General features: G+C 44.8%; 1 pseudogene; it reads right to left on the bottom strand.

Annotated features, from left to right (window-relative positions):
• Positions 1-8407: 8407 nt before the first annotated feature.
• On the bottom strand, positions 8408-21811 carry LOC144824229 (kinesin-like protein KIF11; annotated as a pseudogene).
• Positions 21812-23268: the final 1457 nt, after the last annotated feature.

Raw genomic sequence — 23268 nt, 5'->3', positions numbered from 1 at the left:
TCTTTTTAGTCCATTTTACTCTCCACTTATTCAGTTCTCCCAATTTTTTAATGTAAACAATCAGGTCTTTTATGTGCATTATTCTTCCCATTGAATTCAAACTTTCAATGTCACTTTCTGAAAAGTCTAATCTGTAATGTTTTGCAAAATTCTTTTGCTTACTCACATCTATTTCAAGTTCAGCTGCCAGTTCTTCCAACTGGTCATATTTGTTTTTTGTTTTCCATTGCATACTTTTGCAAATGAACAATAGTTCATCATCTCGATAATAATTTAAACTGTCAGGACCAATCGTACCAATTATTAATTCCTCAATATTTGCTTTCAATTTTGCAACATCCAGTTTAGGTTTAGTCACCCTGACTTCAGGACTCTCTGCATCAGATTCTGCACCCATCGTTTTTTTTGGAGATAAATCCTCATTAAAAGTTAAATCTGGCATTCTCGATCTTGAAGAGTTTATTTCAGATATGTCTGAATAAAATTTTTCAGCAACCTTCTGGATTTCTGCATTTAAAGGAACAGTTAACCCTGTCTTATTAGCTTCTCTTTGCTCAAACACAGGCTGAACAGGACCAATAGTTACTGGAACTGTCACAGCTTCCATGCTTTTTGTTATTTGTCGAATTAATTCTTCTTTTGATCTCAAATACTCAGAAGAATCAACAGCCTCAACGTTTCTTGTTTCTCTCACATAATTTTTTGGAGCTTCCCTTGCTCTTGGAATCGCTGAAAAATGTCTACCCTCATTACGGATATTTTCAAATTCTGATCTTTTTGGAGTTTCAACAATTTCACAATTATTTGGATAAAGTTTAGGAGCTTCATTAATTGGAGGTGCACTTGGTGAAGTTTCTGTAGAAACCACCGGAGTAGACCATGACCTAGGAGGTCTCAAAGGCTGATTCCTTTTATCTGTAGTATATATTTCCTCTAAGACTGCATCTTCGGATTCACTTTCTAAAGGAGCACTATTTCTCTTTTCAGTTCTTTTTCCACCAGGAGAACCTAAAACCATTTCTCTAATTACAAAAAGTCCCTCACTCATGTTTCCCTGTCTCCACATTCGCATCCTGTCTTCATGTGTCTCTCTCTTCCAACTTGGAGGTTTAGAAGATCTTTTAATTCCACTTGCTTCCCTTTGTAATTGGTACATTTCATCCTCCCATTCAACTAAAGCCTCAAATTGAGTTGGTCTCGGCTTGGGTTTAAGAGCATTCATTTTCTCTCGCAAATTTCTCAAAACCTTTACATTAAATGAACCATCATCAGGCCAAGCCAAAACACCATCCTCCTTGGTGTAGTGTTTCCAGATATCGAACCACAGAACAGTATGATAACCATATTCACCTTCCATATACGCTGCAGGTGTTTTGTACTTATGAAGTAATTTACCACCTCGCGTTTCAATTTTCTTGTCAGGCGAAATAAACATTTTCAATTTCTGAAACAACGTTGGCTTTTTCTCAACGTGTTTAAAATGATAACTCATTTTTAAGAGTTAAATTCAATTACCAAATTCGTTCGAAAAATATTTCCGGGATGTTCCGCAAAACAACCAATCTGTGCGCGAAACACACCAACAAGCCAATGAGAGTTGAGCTACGTCATTTCTTTACTCAACCAGTAAAATGGAGATTTTCTGAAGAACCAATCAGTTTACAGCTCGTCAGAGACTCAAGAACCAATCAGAGCACAGCTTGTGACGTATGTCACCCAATCCCAGCGCGGCTCTGTGACGTACACAGCAGCTGCGGTTTCTCACTTCTCACTCCTAGCGCTTACCCCTCCTTCACAAAATCTTTTCACAGCGCCATTTTGAGAACGCTTTCTCGATGTAAATTAACTTTTTAACAATGACAATAAGGACTCATCTGACTGTTTCTCTAATTAGGATAGTTTGCATGCATTCAAGTATTCACGCTTCGGAATAGTCGACGCTATTCTCATTAAGAATATTTTCCAATTGCCAGTAGAGCAACTCTTACTCTACCCTTCTAACAAGTAAAATATGAACTCATTTTCCTCAGGACGCACAACTAAGTGACTGTCCGAAAGTTCCACTTGAACATAAATTACAAAACAAACTCGCACTTTCACACGGAAAAATCCCTAAATTCAAACACACATGAAACCCGTACAGGACTCTCACCTGTTTATAGATATCATGCACCGTTAGCAAAATAACGCCGTTATCCGTTCAGGACTCTCTCCTGTTTATAGATATAAAACATGTACCCCTACAGGACTCTCACCTGTTTATAGATAATCATGCACCGACATTATCCTACCCTTCACTCAAGCTCGAATATAACTAATACTCTTATCACAGTGAGTTTTACAACAGGCGCTTTGTCCCTATTCTCATGCTGCTCTAATTTCTTAGATAATCCTCACTATACAAGATTCACACCTAGCCCTAAAACTGTGTTGCACGACCACAACACTGTGTTGCACGACCACAACACGTGATACACGACGATATCACTTGTGATACACGACGATATCACAAACAGATCAGATGTCTTGCGTGACTACCTTCTCATCACACAATCTGTACCGGTACAATTCACGTATAGCACGAAAACTAACTCAACATATGTTAATCATCGATCCTATTTCTATACCATAACATACCAATAACACCTTAGTTACCCCTAGCAACGCCTTGGTTACCCTTAGCAACCATCAATTTCTGCTACCAGAAGAATTGATCCAGCGGCCTATAGGAAATATGCCATAACCAATGCTACCCAACTCTATAACCTGCTACCTAAAATACTACTCTAACTCATGGACCCATTAATCAAACATGACATATTTGACCTACTGAATCAGGTGATCAAATTAAATCTATATACACCTTATACACAACCTATATACATATTATATACAACCGCGGTAAATGTTGACGTCATTTGAACAAAACCTAACTATTTAAATGACCACCATGGCGATGGCATCTAGCTAATAGTAACCTGTGCTTCTGAATAACCAAGACCAGCTTGTTTCAAAAGTAAGATTTTATTAACTAATTGTAGATAATTCAAAATATAGTTTTATAAATGTAATTTTATTAGCATTATAGTAAGCATATTTGCAAGGTATCATAAGAAAATACAGTTTAAGCAAGGAAATGTAAGTTTAGCATTTCTAAAAACCTAAATCCCTAACTAAGCTAAATAAAATGAAAATAAAGTAAAGTTCTTTGAGGATTCTTATGTGCTCCACGCAAAGTTCATCAGCACGACACCCTCATCGGAAAGTCAGAAAGCAGCAGCCAGCCCATCCCCAGGGCATGGACTTTTTATACCTTTCTATGCTAGCTAATCTTAGTAAAGGAAAATTTTCTGCAAAACTCGATGTCCTATTGGTCCAAGAGTGACAAGTGACATGTCACCCACATTTCAAAACTTCCATTAGGTCATATTCTTTAGGACCATTGTCTTTCTTGTACGTGTTCCAAAGCTTCCTTGGTTTGCAACAATTTAAACAAGAGTTCATACTGACTCCATTGCACTTCCGCGGATGCCAAGTTAACAAAGTTCTTTTCTACCGGTTTCTGACCTTGGCCACGTCCGACAGAATGATGACAACACATCAGCTTTTGTTCAGTGAATGCGACTTTGACGAACACTTTTTTCAAAATGGACATCTCATGCTCCTTGCAGAAGTAAAATTCATCGTTTAGCAAACTCGAGCAAACTAGGCCCAAAATCAGGCAACTTATTTTTCTAGTATAAAACAAACACAAGAAAAGTATTAATGTAAGAAATGTCATTTATTCTGTATCCACCCTTTGTTTACTAATTGATTAACCCACCCAATTAGTCTAATGTTACCTAGCACCAAGCAACAAATAAGCAGCATTTTATATCTACCAGTCTTCATGAATCCATGAAACCTTATGTGCACCTAGAATAGTAGAAATGACACCACATAGACAAGGAAAGCAAAATAAGCACATGCTTCTTTTAAATCTGCTGCAGTTTAGTAATGACAAAAACGAAAACGACAAATTAATTTATTATTTTTGCACGAACAAAAGATGCAACATTTATGCACGTTTATGAGCACACGTGTTACCAACCCCATGTGTAAAGTTTAATCTAGGTTGTGTTAGCAAAACACACCATAAAACGTTAACAATATTATTTGTGTTATGGAAGTGTGACTTCACGAGTTTAAACAGATTTCTGTTTTCTATCTCGCTCCATCACTGGCCTGGAAGAGTAGAGAAGCTTTCATTAGGTGACATGGGTCGTAATTCCCTGTGTACCTGCGCTAGCCAGTTGTGACAATCATGCACATAGTACAGGAAGCACCAAAACACATCAGGGTGACAAATGTAGTGTGTAAGACAAAAACCAATAAAACATATTGGGCTGTCTTCAGACATATTGCCATCCCATGAGTGAGTGACCCACCTCCTATAGAGACCTATGGTGGAGCGGTCTGTGTCAAGGCGCTGGTGCAGCTACCTGGTCCCTTACTCTTTGCTTGATGGTGGTGGTGATATGAATCTGAGTGCTGGCCTTGTAAAGTAGAGCAGCTTTCATTACAGTGACATGGGTTGTTACTTCCTGTGTACTTCTGCTGGCTGGACATGACAATCATGCCAGTAGTACAGGAAGCACCAAAACACATCAGGGTGACAAATGTAGTGTTTAAGAAAAAAAACAATAAAACATATCCTGCGAGCTACAGACATATTGCCATCCAATGAGTGAGTGGCCCGCTTTGTATAGCACCAAACGGCAAAGCATTCTGTGTCAAGGCGCTGGTGCAGCTATCCGTTGTCTAACCCTTTGCTTGAGGGTTATGATAGTAGTCCCAGTGCTGGCCTGGAAGAGTAGAGAAGCTTTCATTAGGTGACATGGGTCGTAATTCCCTGTGTACCTGCGCTAGCCAGTTATGACAATCATGCACATAGTACAGGAAGCACCAAAACACATCAGGGTGACAAATGTAGTGTGTAAGACAAAAAATAATAAAACATATTGGGCTGTCTTCAGACATATTGCCATCCCATGAGTGAGTGACCCACCTCCTATAGAGACCTATGGTGGAGCGGTCTGTGTCAAGGCGCTGGTGCAGCTACCTGTCCCTTACTCTTTGCTTGATGGTGGTGATATGAATCTGAGTGCTGGCCTTGTAAAGTAGAGCAGCTTTCATTACAGTGACATGGGTTGTTACTTCCTGTGTACTTCTGCTGGCTGGACATGACAATCATGCCAGTAGTACAGGAAGCACCAAAACACATCAGGGTGACAAATGTAGTGTTTAAGAAAAAAACAATAAAACATATCCTGCGAGCTTCAGACATATTGCCATCCAATGAGTGAGTGGCCCACTTTGTATAGCACCAAACGGCAGAGCATTCTGTGTCAAGGCGCTGGTGCAGCTATCCGTTCTCTAACCCTTTGCTTGAGGGTTGTGATAGTAGTCCCAGTGCTGGCCTGGAAGACTAGAGAAGCTTTCATTAGGTGACATGGGTCGTAATTCCCTGTGTACCTGCGCTAGCCAGTTGTGACAATCATGCACTTAGTACAGGAAGCACCAAAACACATCAGGGTGACAAATGTAGTGTGTAAGACAAAAAACAATAAAACATATTGGGCTGTCTTCAGACATATTGCCATCCCATGAGTGAGTGACCCACCTCCTATAGAGACCTATGGTGGAGCGGTCTGTGTCAAGGCGCTGGTGCAGCTACCCGGTCCCTTACTCTTTGCTTGATGGTGGTGATATGAATCTGAGTGCTGGCCTTGTAAAGTAGAGCAGCTTTCATTACAGTGACATGGGTTGTAACTCCCTGTGGACCTGCGCTGGCCGGACGTTTCAATCATGCACATGGTACAGGAAGGACCAAAACACACAGTAAATGTAGTGTTTAAGAAAAATATAGCACTAGAATCCATATGGTGGATCATGTGAACCTAGCCACAGGAAAAAGAGGTAAACCCAAATTTAGGTGCGCCTTCTTGGAAAAGACAATTTTTTCTTGAGTCCCCTCACTCACCCAAGGTTGCCCTTAAGTGACATGCTTCATCATTGGGGCCATCTCAAGCATCTACTGCTTGGGGCGTGCTGCGATTTGCGAGGGATACATAGGAGCACTTTTTGTGAAACTATGTGTAGTGCAGTGTGTGGTGGTGAAGTGGTGATTGGTGTAAATTAAAAATACCTAGCTAGTAAGCCTAAGTCGAGCCTGGGAGACAACAGGTTGATTTGCTAGAGGGCTGCCGAGACAAAGTCTACAGGCCCCTCCACCGAGGCAGACCATGGTGCATAATACTGCTAACTATAAAATACTGCGGGTACAGCGTTAACCGTATGTATATTTATGAGATACACACACTAGGGGTGTCTACTTCACATTTACCTTAAATTTAGGTTGAATCACAGGAGGGCTGGCCCTCGTATTGTCCTGAAGAAGAGGTGTAGGGGACATGTCGACAGGATATTAGGGACTATGACCACATAACAGTTATATTTCCTTTATTCACCCCCCTTTTTACCATACCAACTAGAGGCAGGAATAACATTTGTTGGCTTACTAGCCAGGTATTTTTAATTAACGCCAATCACCACTCCACCACCACACACTGCACTGCACATAGTTTCACAAAAAGTGCTCTTACGTATCCCTCGCAAGTCGCATCACGCCCCAAGCAGTAGATGCTTGGGATGGCCCCAATGATAAAGCTTGTCACTTAAGGGCAACCTTGGGTGAGTGAGGGGACTCAAGAAAAGAATTGTCTTTTCCAAGAAGGTGCACCTAAATTTGGGTTGACTTAGTTAACTCTATTTTCTTGTGGCTAGGTTCACACGATCCACCATATGGATTCTAGTGCTATACTTAATAGTACAGGAGGCCGAACCTGGCTGTAGCCTCCTCCTCACCCCTTTTTGATAAGTGTTTAAGAAAAAAACAATAAAAGATATCGGGTGATCTACAGACGTATTGCCCTCCAATTAGCGAGTGGCCTGCCTTGTATAGCACCAGATGGTGGAGTGGCCTGTGTCAATGCACCGGTGCAGCTATCTGATCTCCAACCCTTTGCTTGAGGGTGGTGATCTGAGTTTCAGTGCTGACCTTGGAGAGTAGTGTTACAGCAAACAAATGATGGACGGAATGCTGACAATGCAAACATTCTCCCCCAGTCAAAATATCTGGGTTGAATCCATTGTTCTTTTGCCCACTACCCCACCCTAGTTTGGACCCGGCCATATCCATCAATTGTTTCTTTTGCATATGTCACCATAAGTGGGAAGGGAATGCCCAGACATGGGTCCCGTGCTCACTACACCACTGGATTCAAGCTAGCCTGGCTGATGAAGGGTGATGCCCTGAAACCGGTCCCAGGATGCTTGTTTCCAGTCCAGGGAGGACCTGACTTGGCAGTATGGCCTGGACTGTTCCCATGAGGCACAGGGTGATAGTCTTATCACCTTTGTGAGCTGTGATGGCGGTCCTGTTGATCTTCAGCACGTTCCATTGCCCAGGCTCGTACGCTGTGCGGAATTTCTCTCCTTTGCGGCGGTTCCGTACTAGGATGGTTCACCCTTGCGCGATGACTCTGGTCTTCACCCATCTCCTCTTACTAGCCTGCTCGTTGTTCCTCATTCTCCGTGCTTGGGTGTTGGCAGGTCATACATTTCTAGGGTCCAGCCGTCGGTTGCGGGAATGGTGTCTCTCCGGGGCCCGGCCAGCATCAGGGACCAGGGTGATCTCTGTGTTGTGCAGTGTGGGGTACTGCGATATTCCCGTAGGAATCTGTGCAATGGTGCCTCTGGGTTGGCCTGCTTGGAGACCGCAATCAGGATCACTTTGTTGAGGGTCCGCATGAATCTTTCGGCTTCCCCGTTGGCTTGAGGCCATTGGGGAGTGATGCGGTGATGACGGACTGCCAGCAGCCCTAACATATTTTGGAACTTTGCTCCGTGAAATGGGGGCCCATTGTCGGTCCTGACTTCCTGGGGTAACCCAAAGAGTGCGAACATCTTCTCCAGGACTGGTTCTATGTGGGCAAAGGATGTCAATGTTATCACTTCAACTGTGGAGTATTTTGTGTAACTTTCGATTAACACAGCTGTCCACAGGGATGGTACGAGGTCTTCTGTTATCACTGGGACGGGGTGTTCTTGGCTGCTCATGAGCTGACAGGGTCTGCAATTTCTCACCAAGGTATCCACTGCGGCTTAGAGTCCAGAGAACCACACCTTCCCCCTCATGCAAGACTTCATCTTCATGGTCCCTTGGTGTCCCTCGTGGGCTAGTGCGGTGGCTCGTTCTTAGAGCCTTGCAGGAATGACTATCCGGGAGCCTCTCACTATCACTCCAGTTGCAGCGGTGCTCAGCTTATCTCGTACCTTCCAGAACTTTCCGCTTCGTTCCATTCATTCACACTATGCAGGAAGTCTTCCCAGGATCCCTTTGTAGTGAGTTCAGCACCCTTATGAGGATGGCATCTGAGCTGGTTTCTAATTTGATTTTCTCCATGGTTAGGGCTCGCTGACAGACCCATTGGGACACCATCTCAACGTATTTGTTAATCTTCAGCTTCAGATCAGCTCTGACTTTGATCGCCTTTGGTGGGTGCCGTGACAGGAAGTCTGCAGGATTTTTCACCCCAGGCCGATATACCAGTTCCATTTGATAGTGCTGCAGCTGTATCGCCCAGCTCATGATCATTGGTGGAGGATGTGGGGCGATGCCTCTGAACAGCGGGATTAGTGACTGGTGGTCTGTCACTACTCAAAAGGAATAACCACTGACATACAAGTGAAAGTGGTTGCAGGGCCATTTGATGGCTTGCGCCTCCCTCTCAATTTGGGAATACCGTGTTTCTGTTGGTGTGAGGACCTTGCTTGTGAACACAAGTGGAATCCCTTTCCCTATTTTTTTCCCGGGTCAGGAGAACTCCTAGCCCGACGTGCTGGCATCCACCAGGAGCTCTGTCATATGCTTGGTATCGAAATATGCCATTGTGGTTTTTCCCAAAAGCGCCTCATTGATCTTTTGGAAGGCGTCTTCTTCACTTTGGCCCCACTTCCAGATGGCATCTTTCTTTGTCAGGGCGCGCAGTGGTTCGGCTAGCTTGGCCAGGTTTGGTATGAACCGTCTGCAGTAGGTGGCCATCCCTAGGAAGCTTCGTGTCTCTGACGCGGTCGTCGGCGAGGGGGCTTGTTGTATGGCCTGCGACTTCCGGGGGCCTACCTTGACTCCATTATGAATACGTATCCGAAGAAGTCAATGGATTTTTTAAAGAATGAGCACTTATCTCAATGAAGGGTGACTCTGTGCTCAGCGAGGCTTTGGAGCGTGGCTTGGAGATGGCGGTGGTGTTTTCCATTGTTGCTGAGTGTATCAAAATGTCGACATTGAGTACACCTTGGAGTCCTGATAAAATTTCACGGCCAGCATTCAGGAACATTTCTGACGCCGACGAGATCCCAAAATTCAACCTTTTGAAAGTGCGTAATCTAATATGGGTTGAGAAGGTTGTCAAGTCAAGTCAAGTCAAAGAGGCTTTATTCGAGTAAAACTTCTCATAAAAGCACATACATACATTTATATATATATTAAAACCACTTTAAATAAATACCTCATTTTTGATTGACAATCATTAAAAAAGATAAAATACATAGTTAATACATTATAAATGTTAAAAAAATTACTTAGTAACAGTGATTGCTAGAAAGGGTGCTTGTAGGGGCAAGCTTTTGGCCACAATTCTCTGTCTAATAGACCATGCCCATCCCAGGTACTTGGCGACTGCTATAACTAGGGTCATAAAAGTGCTGGTGCAAATAATTCTCAGAGCCACTAGGGTACTGGTAGTACCTACGTTTCTACACGCTGGGGCTAGCCAAACCCGTCTTGGAGTGACGTAAGCCCTACAGGAAAATAAGAAATGACCTATGCTTTCTTTTGAGGCTCCACATACAGGGCAATCTATATTAGAAGAACTCCTCCACCTCCCTGTAAGCGATCCAAGGGGGAGCGCACCAGATCTGATTTGGAATAGGAGCTTCCTGTCCCCTGGCGTTGTTATACTATCCCAGTAGTCTTCCAGCACAGGATAAAATTTGGCTTTCAAGAAACGGCCCGTCATGGAGTCAGCAGCAGTTTTTCTCCAATCTCGCAGGGCCACAAAATCCCAATATAGTCCTTTCAATGCTTTTTTACTCGGGAAGACCTCTTCTAAGGGATTCTCCCATAGGGTTTGGAGACCAAGTTCACAGAGCATGGTTCTCAGTTCTTTTAACCATCCTATTCTATGGAAGATATCTGCATTTATTACAGCTAGGAACCCCTCCGCATAATGATGTATCTCCGGAGTCGTCCAAAGCCGTCTCCAATATAAAACAGGTCGTAGCCTCGACAAATCCCCTACTGCCTTCCTCCCCAAGTCAAGTCTAAGAGGGAGCAATGGGGTACTTTTAGGTAGGCCAGTAACTGCCCTAAGGAACTTGTTTTCCGATTTCTGTAATGAGTGTAACTTCCCAAAGCCCCACAGTTCTGCCCCATACAGAGCAGACCCTAGGGCCTTGGCCTCGTAAACTTCCAAAACTGGCTTGACTGGCTTGGACTTCGGTTTTCTGTGCTCCACCCCCAGTGCACCAGATATTTGTCTATGTCTTAGTGCCGCCATATCAATGTGCTGTGACCATCTCAAATCATCAGTTATGTAAATACCAAGATAGGTAAAAGCCTTAACAACCTCTAACAGACAATTGTTCCTAAATATTTTGGGTCTAAAACTACGATGGCAGTTGAAAGTCATTAGCTTAGTTTTAGCCACATTGACTTCCAAGCCGTGCTCCCCGCAAAATTAATCAAAAATAAGAAGAGCACGTTGCAAGCCGCTTGGGGTCTTTGACAAAATTAAGGTATCGTCGGCGAACATCAAAATTGGAACCTTGATGCCCGCCAAAGAGGGCGCATCTACACTAGCAGACAACATACGAGCGACTATCCCATTGATAAATAGTGAAAAAAGCAAGGGGGCCATCGCACACCCTTGGAGAACTCCCCGTTCTACCGGGAAGCCAGCCGTAACTTCTCCATTCCTACCCCACTGGGTTTTGGCAAAATTAGCCTCATGTAATCTCATAGCCATGGTTAATAAATCTTCCGGTAAACCTAGGTTCCTCAAGACCACCCAAAGATTTCTCCTTGGGACCAGGTCGAAGGCAGCCCGCAAGTCAACAAAAGCGACATACAGGCTACCCTCTCCTAGCACCACTGTTCCCCACCGCAACAAGGTAAAGCGGAACACCTGGTCCACTGTACTGGTGGCCTTCCAGAATCCAGCTTAGTATGGGGATAGGGCATTGTTCTCATCAACCCAGTCCATTAGCCTGTTTACGACCATCCTCCCCACCACCTTTTGGATGGTGGCAATCAAGCTTATTGGTCTGTAGTTTCTGGGCACCGACCGATCACCTTTCTTGTATACGGGTATGATGATCACACCCTTCCAAGATATTGGTACCATAGCCCCTTGGGCAATAGCATTAACCAAAAGGAAGATATATTTTACCCAGCGATCCTTGTCATTAATAAAAAGATCCGCCGGGACCCCATCTAAACCCGGGGCCCTGCCCCTAGCCACTGCACATAAAGCCACTTCTACCTCTTTGAGGCTGACAAAATTCCCATTAAAATACACAGCCATAATCTCAACCCTCTCACTGCCCGGTAGTGTTTCAGCATATTGGTGTTTAAAATGGTTAACCCAAGCCTCCTCCGGGACATTGTTACTGGGGCAGTCCGGTGAGAAAGTTGTGATATACCGGCGACTCTCCTTGACTTGCCTCAGCTGGTGGTAGCCGGCGGTAAGGTTGAGCTTGTAGAACCAGTGTAACCCATTCAAATAAGCCAGAATGTCATCAACGGTTGGCGTCACTTGCCTTTCACGTCTGATCGCCTGGATGAGCAGGCGCATATCGATACATAGGCTGATCTTGCTAGGCTGTTTTAGTTTTTTGGAGATCACCATGGGTGATACCCAGGGTGTTTGACCGGTGACCTTCTCTATGACTCCTTGCAGTTCCAGATCGGGGAGCTCTTTCTCGATGAGTGGCCTGAGATGCAATGGTATTTGCCTGTGTCGCAAAACAACTGGTGTAACCACCTTGTCTATGTGCAGTTGTATCGGTGGCCTCTTTATGCACTCAAATCCTCTGAATAGTTTTGGGAAGAGTTCTAGGACATCCTAAGTTTGTAGGAACTTGACTGCATTGGCGAATGTAACCAGGCTGAGGTCGTCAGCTGTGTGGCTTCCCACTAGGATGTCAGCTTCCCTGTGGACCACGTGGAAAGTGGTGGTGATTTTGTGGCCCCCTGCTTTCACTTGGATGGTCATCTTTCCATTGAGCGGTAGGGGTGTTTGGCTGCCATATTTGAGAATTCTGACGTGTGACAGGTACAAAGTGGGTCTCAGATTTAGTCACTTGTATTGTTGGTGCCCCATCACGATAACGGATGCCCCTGTGTTGATCAATGCAGTGACCTGGGATCCAGCAATTTCCACGGTGCACGTGGGTTGTGGTTGCCTCTGCGAACGAGATGAGGTAGCACTCGCCTTCTTCTTCAGTGGATGAGTCCTCTAGATAATGTTTTGGCCTCCCTGGTGTCCGGGATATCATCGGGCTTTCGGGGTCCTCGAGTGATAGGTGTTTTACTGACTTTGGCGGTGGTCGTCATGTGTGGGCTCCTCGGTTCCGCTGTCCTCCTCTGCATGCCACCGCAAAGTGGTTGGGGTGCCACACTTTGAGCATGTCTGTCCTTGGACCAGGCATTCTTCTTGTGGGTGTTCTTCTCTTCTGCAGTATCTGCAGTGCGGTCCTTGTGTGCTCTTGCTTGGCCACCGCCCGCCGGTGCCACTACATTGGGTGCGAACTGCATCCGCTATTTCCATCTTGATCGTGGCTAGTTTCTACGGCTGTTGGGTTATGGCAATGTCCATTGCTGTCGCCCTGGCGTCAAAGAGGTTGTGCGACTGGGCCATGATGAGGATATCCTCAACCATCATTCCTGGTTGTCACAGGATAAGGGTCCGGAGGTTCTTGTTTTGGCATCTCTGGATTACTTGGGCTCTCACCTCCTTGTTCTGGTTATAGTCTGTACACAAGCTCGGGGAAAGAGCTTGTATATCTCCTACCTGTCCGTCTCCCACATCGCTGTAAAGTAGTTGTCTAACCTACTGATCCAAAGGCGCTGTTGCTGGGTCAATGAGCTCACTCAATGGGGGCAGCGCATTGATTTGGGAGTGCTGCGATTGAGGCTGTGCAGCTGGGGACCTAGCTTGTTCAGCCGGTGGTAGGTTGTGTGGCACTGCTTGTGCTGCCTGGTCTGTCATCATCTTCATGCATGCTCTGCGTGCCTCTTGCTATGACCTACCTGCTGCTGCGTCGAAGTGGTGATGGTACTTTGAGGTTGTTGGCAACTCCTTCCCCTTCCCTTCTGCCTGTGAGACCCCTTGTATAGGCTGGGAACTTGATCTCCCCTCAGCAGAGAGTCTTTGGGTGTGTGTTGCACAATCTTCTTGGATCTGTGCTCTGGTTACACCACTGGTGGGCTTGGGCATGGCGCAGCAGGAATCCTGTTCCCCTGGGTGACAGTGGGACCTTGTTCCACATGCTTGTGGGCCCCGAAAATGCTGCACTCGACAATGATGCTGAAAACCAGGAGGGGGGCGTCTTGAAAAGGCACACGTCTCGGCGTGGGCAAATCAGGCTCAGACCGGGCTTATACCGAGAGTGCACAGCTTTGCCAGGTTCACTGGCAGACATTCAGGGCAATGGCAGGAGGAAACAGGCGACACGCTGTACCTCGCCTGATGCGTCGGCCTTCCTTGGTGCAGTGGGTGTGTTTCGTTGATCTTTGTGGCTCTACCCCGCAGCAGGGGCCAGATGAGCATGGAACTCTGCTTCATGGCGGTCAGCGAGGGCGCTGTTGTTACCTGTAGGGCCTTCGGGCAGGGAGTAGGTGCCAGACAGGCAGGGGCCTAATCTTGGTGTTTGGATGAAGGACGGCCACCCTCGCCACTAGTGTGATGCCGCGTGACACACTATACTAATTTCTGGGCCGGAAGTCACGAGCGACCTCTGCCCATTTATTTATGCTCTCTGGCCATGCCTGGCCAGAGAGTGTTACAATTCAGGTGTGTCCTTCCGGGCCCAGGGTCCACATTTCCCACGGCATCTAGACTGCTACAGATACCACAGACTGAATTATTACTTGGCGCTACTATCACCCTATTCGATGGCACACAAGAGTCAGACCTTCCAGTGCAAACCCTGTGAACAGCTGGGTAAGCTCAAATCTTTATAGCAAGGGCATTAACCCACCTAACTACAAGTCTAGTTGATTAATGCAAAGAATCATAGCAGAGTTTCTGAAATATGTGTAACAGAAGTGTCTCTTATATGGGCTGTTTATGTCGTATAGTACACCTCACACACCTAGTGGGCTCTTATTACACACACGTGGATGTTTATTCCCTGACCCAATTCTTCTCACTTAATGGAAAGCACAGTGATGAGAGACCAAACTTTAACCAACTGAGCTACCTTCTACTGGCATAAACTAGGAAACAGTTTGCTCATTTAAAAATTCCTGCAGGATGGAAAATCACTACAGACTGCGATCAAGTCTTTTCAGGTGAAGTATAACTCCCAGTACATTTTATACAGTGTTAAATAAAGGAGGCCCATCTGTTTTTTAGCCTTTCTGATTCGGCACCTGAAGAAACAGAAGCCCATGGCCAATAAACGATTTGTTGAAGATCAAACAGTTGGTCACGAGGGGAAGCCAGAATTAGCAATCAAGTCTTCTACCACACAGCTGGAGACATAAGAACCTGACACTGTCTCCTTTGCATCTTATTCCTGGAGGGGTAGTGACATGAGTAACTGCAGGCTGACCCACAACACCAGGCGTTTTTTGTACTCAGTAACATTTCTAAAGCCTCTATAAAGCAAACTAAATTGGGATGTTTCGGGTCGGGCACCAGGGGATATGTGGACAGGGGGGAAAAGGTAAGCTTTAGTAAAATTGCAGCAATAATAAATTATGTTGTGAGAACAAAACTAATGGAGGACACAAAACCCAAAATACCAGAGATTGAAATGAATGAAATGTCAGTAGAACCAGAGGGAAGTTATTTCATCTTCTAGCAAGGAAATGATGACCCTTTATAAAGCGCTTAACACATAATTATCCTCATTTTAGCACTTTAAATGACATCTGCTGTTATTATTACCATTCCAAAGTATTTAATTGACTTTGGCAGGCTGAAAGCCTCTATCGGCCCTGCCAAGACTCACCAGTGACTTGCGAGTTACACTTAAATTTCTATAGCAGGTACGCAACCTGCCAAGCTATCTCAGGCTTAGCTCTTTGCAGATGCTGGTTTGTGCATGTCGAAGAAAGTGATGGTGATGTTTCAATCTGCACAAGACAAAACGAGCCTTACAGGGGGTAAGGACCAATCCTGGGCACTCTGGTAGGCACCTAGGTGCGTTGTAGTAATTAATAATGTCATCATATGATATGTGGGTAATGTGGATATCACAATTTATGCAAAGCAGTGCAATCAAATAATCCCCGATGCATTTCGTGCAAAGGTGCACTTCTTCAGGGGGAATCGATTAACCGGGTGGTGTGAACAGGTAAGCTCCGAGAGAGGTGTCGGCAATCAGGTAAGCTCCAAGAGAGATGTCCGCAACCCGGATTGCGGACACCTCTCTTGGAGCTTACCTGATTGCATAAATTGTGATATCCACATTACCCACATATCATATGATGACAATATGATTATGGAAATATTGAACTACTATATTTAATCACCGCTATGGAGAAAGACTTGTATAAATAAACTCCAATATTTCATGGATGACATTTGAGTTTGGAACATTATTAATTACTACAACGCACCTAATATTTCAAGAGCTTTCTCATTAAGTATTTTCTGACTTTTGTCCTTAAGGTTTACAGGTCTTTGATGTGCTGCATGGATAGGTTAGGCATATACATAGGATTTCAGAATGTTTCGCGAAGTGGATTTTATGTCAGGTTGCTACCTTCTGCAAAACTCTGTATTTTCTAGGATGATAAAAACAAAACTGATTTAGATGTGCTAAAATAACAGGTAATTGTTATTTGCTTGGGCCATATTTATAAGGAGAGTTGCATCGTGGTGCAAGCATGACACAAGTCCAAAATGCAATTTACAAAGCCATACTAGGCCTCCTAGCATGGTCCTGAGTAGCTTAAGTAATCTGGAGTAATGCAATGCAGCACAAATGTCTTACTTTGCCCAGGGAAGGTGTTCCATGGGCGTTGCATGGGAGAGGTGTGGCGCCGCGGCTGGAATCTGGGGATCAGGGTTCGATCCCGGCTCCGGCGGCAGGTTAGCCCAGCACCATGTGACTCTGGGCAATAGCTCGCTTAATCTTCCCGACGGCCCCCAGCGCCTAGAGACCCTTACGGGTGATTGTGCGCTTTACAAATGTGGATTATTATTATTATTATTATTCCCACGCAAATCTCATGTTTTTGACACATTCCCAGGTTTACCAAAGGTAGATGTGCCTAAAACATACTCCTACCCAGGGAAGGTGCGACAAGGAGAAATATATTTATTTCTCCTTGTTACTTCCTCTTTCTATGTGTGCTGTATTATGCAGCAGACATTGAAAAGTACTATGCCTCTCAGGATTGTTTTTGTGCAGGCAGGTGCCTCTTCCTGCCAAGAACAATCCTGCATGTAACACAGGAACCCTTGCGCCATGGTACAAGGGTACCTGTGTGGGCACTAGGCAGCCAAAAAAGCGCCAGTGCAGGGACATAGGCAGGAATGTGCCATATTCTTTTAAATATGGTGCATTTCTGCTTCTTCACTGCAACGCAGCGCAGCAAGGTGATATGCTGCACTGCATTGTGTTACTTTGCCATAAATATGTCCCTTAGTTTCTTGTATTTTATTGTCCAAGCCGCAAATAAACAGAGGGGCTTATTTATGAGAGCCCTGTGTCATTTTTGCACCATGTAAAGTGGTACATGTGGGATGCAGGGCTTTCATAAAGATTTATGAAGCCATGCAAAGCCACTGTGCATGGCTTTGAGTGGCTTCATATATCATGAATAAGGTGATGCAAAGCTAATTGCTGTGTGGCCTTACTCTGCGCCCCGGAGGCATTCCGGTTAGTTTTACCACGCAACACCCATGGAATTCGATGCTGCCCCAGATTTACAAAGTAATGTAAACCTGGGGAAGTGTCAAATCCGTATGCCTCGCAAGGTGAGGCATAACAAGCAGAAATATTTTTATTCTGCAGCACACATGGAAAACATAAAATGCCTTGTAGGATAGTTTTTGTGCAGGAAGGTGCCCGTTTCTGCAGAAAAATAATCCTGCCTACAACGGATGTACCCTTGCACCAACGTGCAATGGTACCTGCATTGGTGCTAGGCTGCCAAAATGGCGTCAGCTCAGACATAAAGGACAGGAATGCACCATATTGCTAAAGTACAGAGGGCCTCATTTATGAAAAGTGTCGCCCTGCTCTGTGAAAACAGAGATGTGCCACTTTTCAGTGCACCCTTCTTCCGACATCAAGGATGTGTCGTATTCACTGTATGAGGCTACATGTCACAAGGATTAACAGATACGTCATATTCCTGACGTATCTGTATGCACAAAAGTGTTGCATCGTTGGGGTGTGTCTGAAAACAGATGCAACTCAAATAATGTGTCCTTTCACATTTGCAAGCCCCCTGAGAAAGGGCCTACATCACTCCTTACTACGGCTGTGAGACAGGCGTACGGATTTGACGCAGTGGTGTCCTAGAAGTGTCGCAGTAAATCTAATAGATATCACTGTGACACTTCTAGGAGGCTTTTCTGCACCTGAACACCCACCCTACCTGCATTATGCCCGTCGCAGGTATAATGTAGAGCAGGGGTTTACAAAGTGAGGATCTGCCTAGATGCGCCCCTTTGTAGATATGGTGCAGTGTGGCACATATTTTACGCTGCCCCATCGTCACAAAAAGTGACACAAATGTGGCATAAGGGGCTCATAAATCAGGCTCACAGTGCATTACTTACCTTTCACTTTGGTGTGGGGCAGCACAGCAATGTACCTTGCTGTGCTTTCCTATGCCAAAACGCCAAAAAAGAGGCTTCCTGTGTTTTGAGAAGCTGCCCCACTTCAGAGGACACCATCTTATCTACTACCTGTAAACCACAAAATAGAATTTTCCGGGCCTCATGATTGTTTAGAATGTGTTTAGATTTTATGCGGCGTCTTCCAAGCTAACATGTTAACTGGTTTGGTAAGAGTGTAGTGGATATTGCTGTACCGTCTGCATGTTATGCTTAGGCCACTTTCAGTTCTTGTTTCACACCATCATATTTGGTTAGGCACTCTTTCAGTGCATAAACATAATCCTTTCATAGTATATGGAGCACATTTGAATGATCATTGAAGCTGAGGTTCATGGTATCCTTATGATGTTCCATCTTTTCAGCCAACATAGGGAAATTGCATGATGTTATACATGTGAAAATTCAAATCCAGCAAAAAAGTCACTATAAGTAGAAGACATGTTTGGAAAGTGCTTTCCTAGTGAGTTTTAGGATCCACCATTAGCTTTTGCAATTTATCTATAGTTACCACAGACAAAGGTACCTGTTTCAGAATTTTACCAGTGTGACACCACCACTCAAGCATGCTCCTCCACGGTGAAAAAAGACATTGAAGTGTTTGATGCTGTGTCATCAAATTTTGAAGATCTGAAGAAAAGAACTTCTCTAAATGGTTGATTGTAAAAAGTCTTACTAAACTCCCCCAGCCCCCCGTAAATAGTGAAGACTTACAAGCTCGCTGTAATGACCTAGCAGACTTTTTTTACAACAAAGTTGATCTTATTTATTCATCATTTTCAACCACTGTACCAAATGCTCCAGTAGATATCTTGGCGAATTCTAAGCAGGATAATCTAGGCAATTTGTCATCTGTGCTGGTTGAGTTCCCTCGGCTACACCCAGATTTACTTGCTACTTTAATGACGCAGGTAAAATCAGGCTCTCCCGGCGATCCTGCTCCTCCGAGCTCTCTAATGGCCGTCTGCCACACTATCCTTCCTGTTATGCTGGAGGTACTCAATTCCTCAATCTCTACTAACACGGTCCCACCAGCATGGAAAGAGGCTAGGGTGAGGGCACTCGTGAAGAAACCCAACATGGACATTAATAACTTCAGTAATTATCGTCCGATTCCCCTGCTTCCTTGGGTCCGCAAGATATTAGAGAAATACATCAATAGTCTTTTGACTAATTTTCTAGAAAATAATCAGTTGCTTGACCTTTCACAAACGGGCTTCCGCCCCAAACATGGGACGGAATCTGCATTGCTGGCAGTTCTGCAGGAAACTAGAGGAATCTTAGATCGGGGAGGATCGGTGGCAGTCATCCTCCTCGATCTAAGTGCTGCTTTTGACACGGTAAATCATAATATCTTATTGCAGCGTCTCTATGACATTGGGATTCAGGGAGGAGCGTTGAAATGGCTCAGGGCATTCCTAAGTGATAGAACCTTTCAGGTTTTTGAGGGAAATACCATCTCCACCAGCAGACCTTTGGGCTGTGGGGTTCCACAGGGCTCCTCGCTTAGCCCGACGTTGTTTAACGTCTATATGAGGCCGCTGGCTGGGATCGTCCGTCCATATGGTATTAAGATCATTACCTATGCAGACGATACCCAGCTGGTGGTCTCTCTGACGCAGGCCGAGGGCTCTGCGGCTATGGTAGATCTGGCGGGTTGCCTGAGCGAAGTGAACAGCTGGATGACCCTGTCTGGTCTCAAACTTAATGGGGACAAGACAGAGGTCATGCTGTTGGGACGCTCGGCTCCATCCTCGATGGGCTCGATTTGCCCAGCCTGTCTGGGCCCCCCTCCAGCTTCCAAGAACGCCATCAAAGGTGTGGGCATTTGGCTGGATAGGTCCCTAACGTTAGATTACCAGGCCGTCAAGCTATCTGCCACCTGTTTTGGCCTTCTCAGAATGTTAGGGAGGATACTCCCCCTGCTACCATTCAAGGCCAAACAAACTGTCGTACAGGGATTGATCCATTCTAGGCCCGCACCTTACTGCAAATTCCCCGTAGGCTCTCTGCCAAACCTGGACTAATACCATTGCACTGGCTCCCTGTTAGGGACAGGATTAGCTTCAAGTCCCTTTGCATTGCCCACCAGTCATTCTGGGAAACTGGTCCAGCAATTAATCTCCCTTTAATTACCCCTTACCTCCCCAGCAGACAGCTGCGTTCAGCCAACGCATTCCTTGCTGTCGTGCCCAAGGTTAAACGGACTAGAGTGGGAGGCCGTTCTTTCACCCTAAATGTGGCCAGGTTGTGGAACACTCTCCCCCTCCACTTAAGGTCCAATCCAGACCTAACTTCCTTCAGGAAACAATTGAAAACTTTTTTGTTTAATAAATAGGCCTTCTTCACCCTCCGTGTCATCCGCCCAATCGTAAGAACACCTTTTAGTCACAGCGCTTGGACGCCTCCGGGCAACTATTTGCGCTCTACAAAACGCATTTTCATTCATTTCATTTCATGAGATTTGAAAATCATGCATCTCTTTCTGCTTAATAACATACTCATAAACTGATGATTGAATGTTATTAAACGGCTTATCTTTCATTCTATCAGATTTCTCGGTAACATGGTCTTAGTGGTCATCGACTAACTTTTGATGATTCAGTTTTGTAGGAGACTAGACATATAGGGGCATATTATCAAGGACCGGTGTTAAAATTATCGCCGTTTTATCAGCAGGAAACTGCCGATAAAACGGCGATAATGGGCTTGATAATACGCCCTTGTTAATTCCCATAGAAGCCCATGTTCTGATTTTAACATGGGCTTCTAGGGGAATTAACAAGGGCGTATTATCAAGCCCATTATCGGCGTTTTATCGGCAGTTTCCTGCCGATAAAACGGCGATAATTTTAACATCGGTCCTTGATAATATGCCCCATATTTTGTTGTTTCTGAATTGTACTGATCAACTTGTAGCCAGTATTATGGTGTATCTTTCCTGTTTTTGAAGCATACTCTTCAGCAGGCTATCTTTTTGACTTGTAATCTTCTGTGAGCCTTTAATAGTTCCTCCATGATTGGGAGTACTTATGCGCATTCTTCCAGTACTTGGTTATTGCCTGTCAACAGCACAGTAACTCTTTTTGCTTCCTCCTTCAGTGCTGATATTTTCTTATTATATTCTGCAATTGTTTTCTCTTGGATGTGTTCATTTAAACAAACTTTACTCATAGTTCTTAGCTAAATTGGTCAGTCCTTCAATCTCTCTTCCAGCAGCAACATCGCAATCTATCTCTTCAGTGTACCCCTTAACAAAGAATTTTTGGGTGAGCTTCTGTTTGACATCAGGGAATGTTCTTTGTTCTATGTGTTTAATCCAAAGTAGACAGAGTCTCAGCTATATTTATAGAAACGGGCTTAAATATAGCTGTGATAAATATTTTCGTGCATTATTAAAGGAACTCTTGCAGAAGTCTGGTGATGTCTATTGAGTTTCACCTTCTTTTTTGGAGTTTGTTGACTTCTGTGCTTCTGCTTACCAGTACAATGGTAACATACCACAAAGTCAGCAAAGACCTGTTAATGTTTCCAGCCTCTCATGCTTGTTTATTGAGTACTTTTAAGACAATAATTTAATTTCTGGCAAAACCCACCAAATGTAACCTTCCAATCCTAACAAGTTTTCATGGTCTTCTGCATATTTTTGCATGTGATGATAACTGAAAACACAGGGCCTCATTTGCAACGCCATTGCACCGTCACGGTGACACTTTTCGGATGCACCAGTGGCGTAGTGTGCCTGCCATTATTTGCAAGGCTGCGTAAAGTCACCCAGCGTGCATTACACTGCGTGAAAAGGGCGTTCCACGGGTACTCCCACTTACCATCCATGGAACCTGACACATTCCCAGATTTACAAAGTTTTGTAAAGTTGGGAATGCGGCAGAATCCTATGTCTCCCCAAACATGCAACATGTCGCAAGGGTGCCTACACTGGCGCATGGCAGCCAATTGTGCACCACCACAAGGGAAAGCCCAAGGATGTGTTGTATTGTTGTTAACATGACGCACTGCTGTGTTTTTAAAATGACGCAGCTCAAGCGCAGTAAAATGGCTTGCTGTGCTTCATAATTGTTTTGAAAGTGAGACCCACAGAGAGGGATGGACTGGACCTATCACTAGAATCCAATGAGCTATACACTGTTAGGTAGGGAAATGGAAATATACATTGGATATACGTCCGTATACAGTGTCAGAAATCTCCTGTTCTGTTGATCCTTACATGGAAGCAACAGGCACCACTAAATGAAACACATTTTCAAGATCACTAAAATTACATAAGTGAAGAGTAATTTGGGATTTTGAACAAAAAGCTTTGTGTAGACAAAGAAATAGAAGTTAGTAGCATGAATTATTTTTGCATAGTGATTGCACTTAGAGTCAGATGTACAAAGCATTTTACTGCTCGCAAAGGGCACGATGGGCCATTTGAGATCGGTAAAATGCGTTTTGGAATGTACCAACCCTATCTTGCGAGTCGGTAACCTCTTACTGGATCACAAAATAAGGTTTGTGAGCCGTTATTAAGAAGGGGCGTGTTAGGGGCATCCATTCCTAATAGCGAATCACACTGATATGTAGGAATGTTTTGAGACAGGGAATGCGGTTGCAAAACTTTGCAACTACCACCAACTTCAACTTCAAGTGTGGGGGGTGCATAGGTACCCCCCTGCATTTGCGTGGACAAAGGGGCAGGCACCGCGCGGTGCCTGCTGCTTTGTGCACGCAAATGCCGTGCATGCATTTTTAACATTGCCGCGGGTGCAGCTTGAAGCTGCACCCGCCGCAATGTTAAAGATTGAGGATGTGCCCGCCACCCTGGCGGTCACATCCTAATCTGCACGGAGGGACCGCCGCAGCCCCTGCGGACGGTTCCTCCTACTCTATGGTGGCGGACAGACTCAGGTCCGTCCGCCATCATAATCGGCCCCTAAGTGTGGTTTTAAACTGCCAACTCCTCTAAACATGGTAAAAGTGGCTTACACCCAATTTAACAAATTAAATGTGGCTCGGTGCACAGCAGTTTCTTTTTAGGGGAAGTTATGAAAACTCAGTAACTCAATTTGTAGACTTGGGTGCT

The sequence above is a fragment of the Lissotriton helveticus genome, chromosome 3_1 (genome assembly GCF_964261635.1).
Source record: "Lissotriton helveticus chromosome 3_1, aLisHel1.1, whole genome shotgun sequence".
NCBI lineage: Eukaryota > Metazoa > Chordata > Amphibia > Caudata > Salamandridae > Lissotriton > Lissotriton helveticus.
This window is presented reverse-complemented; position numbering and strand designations above follow the sequence as displayed.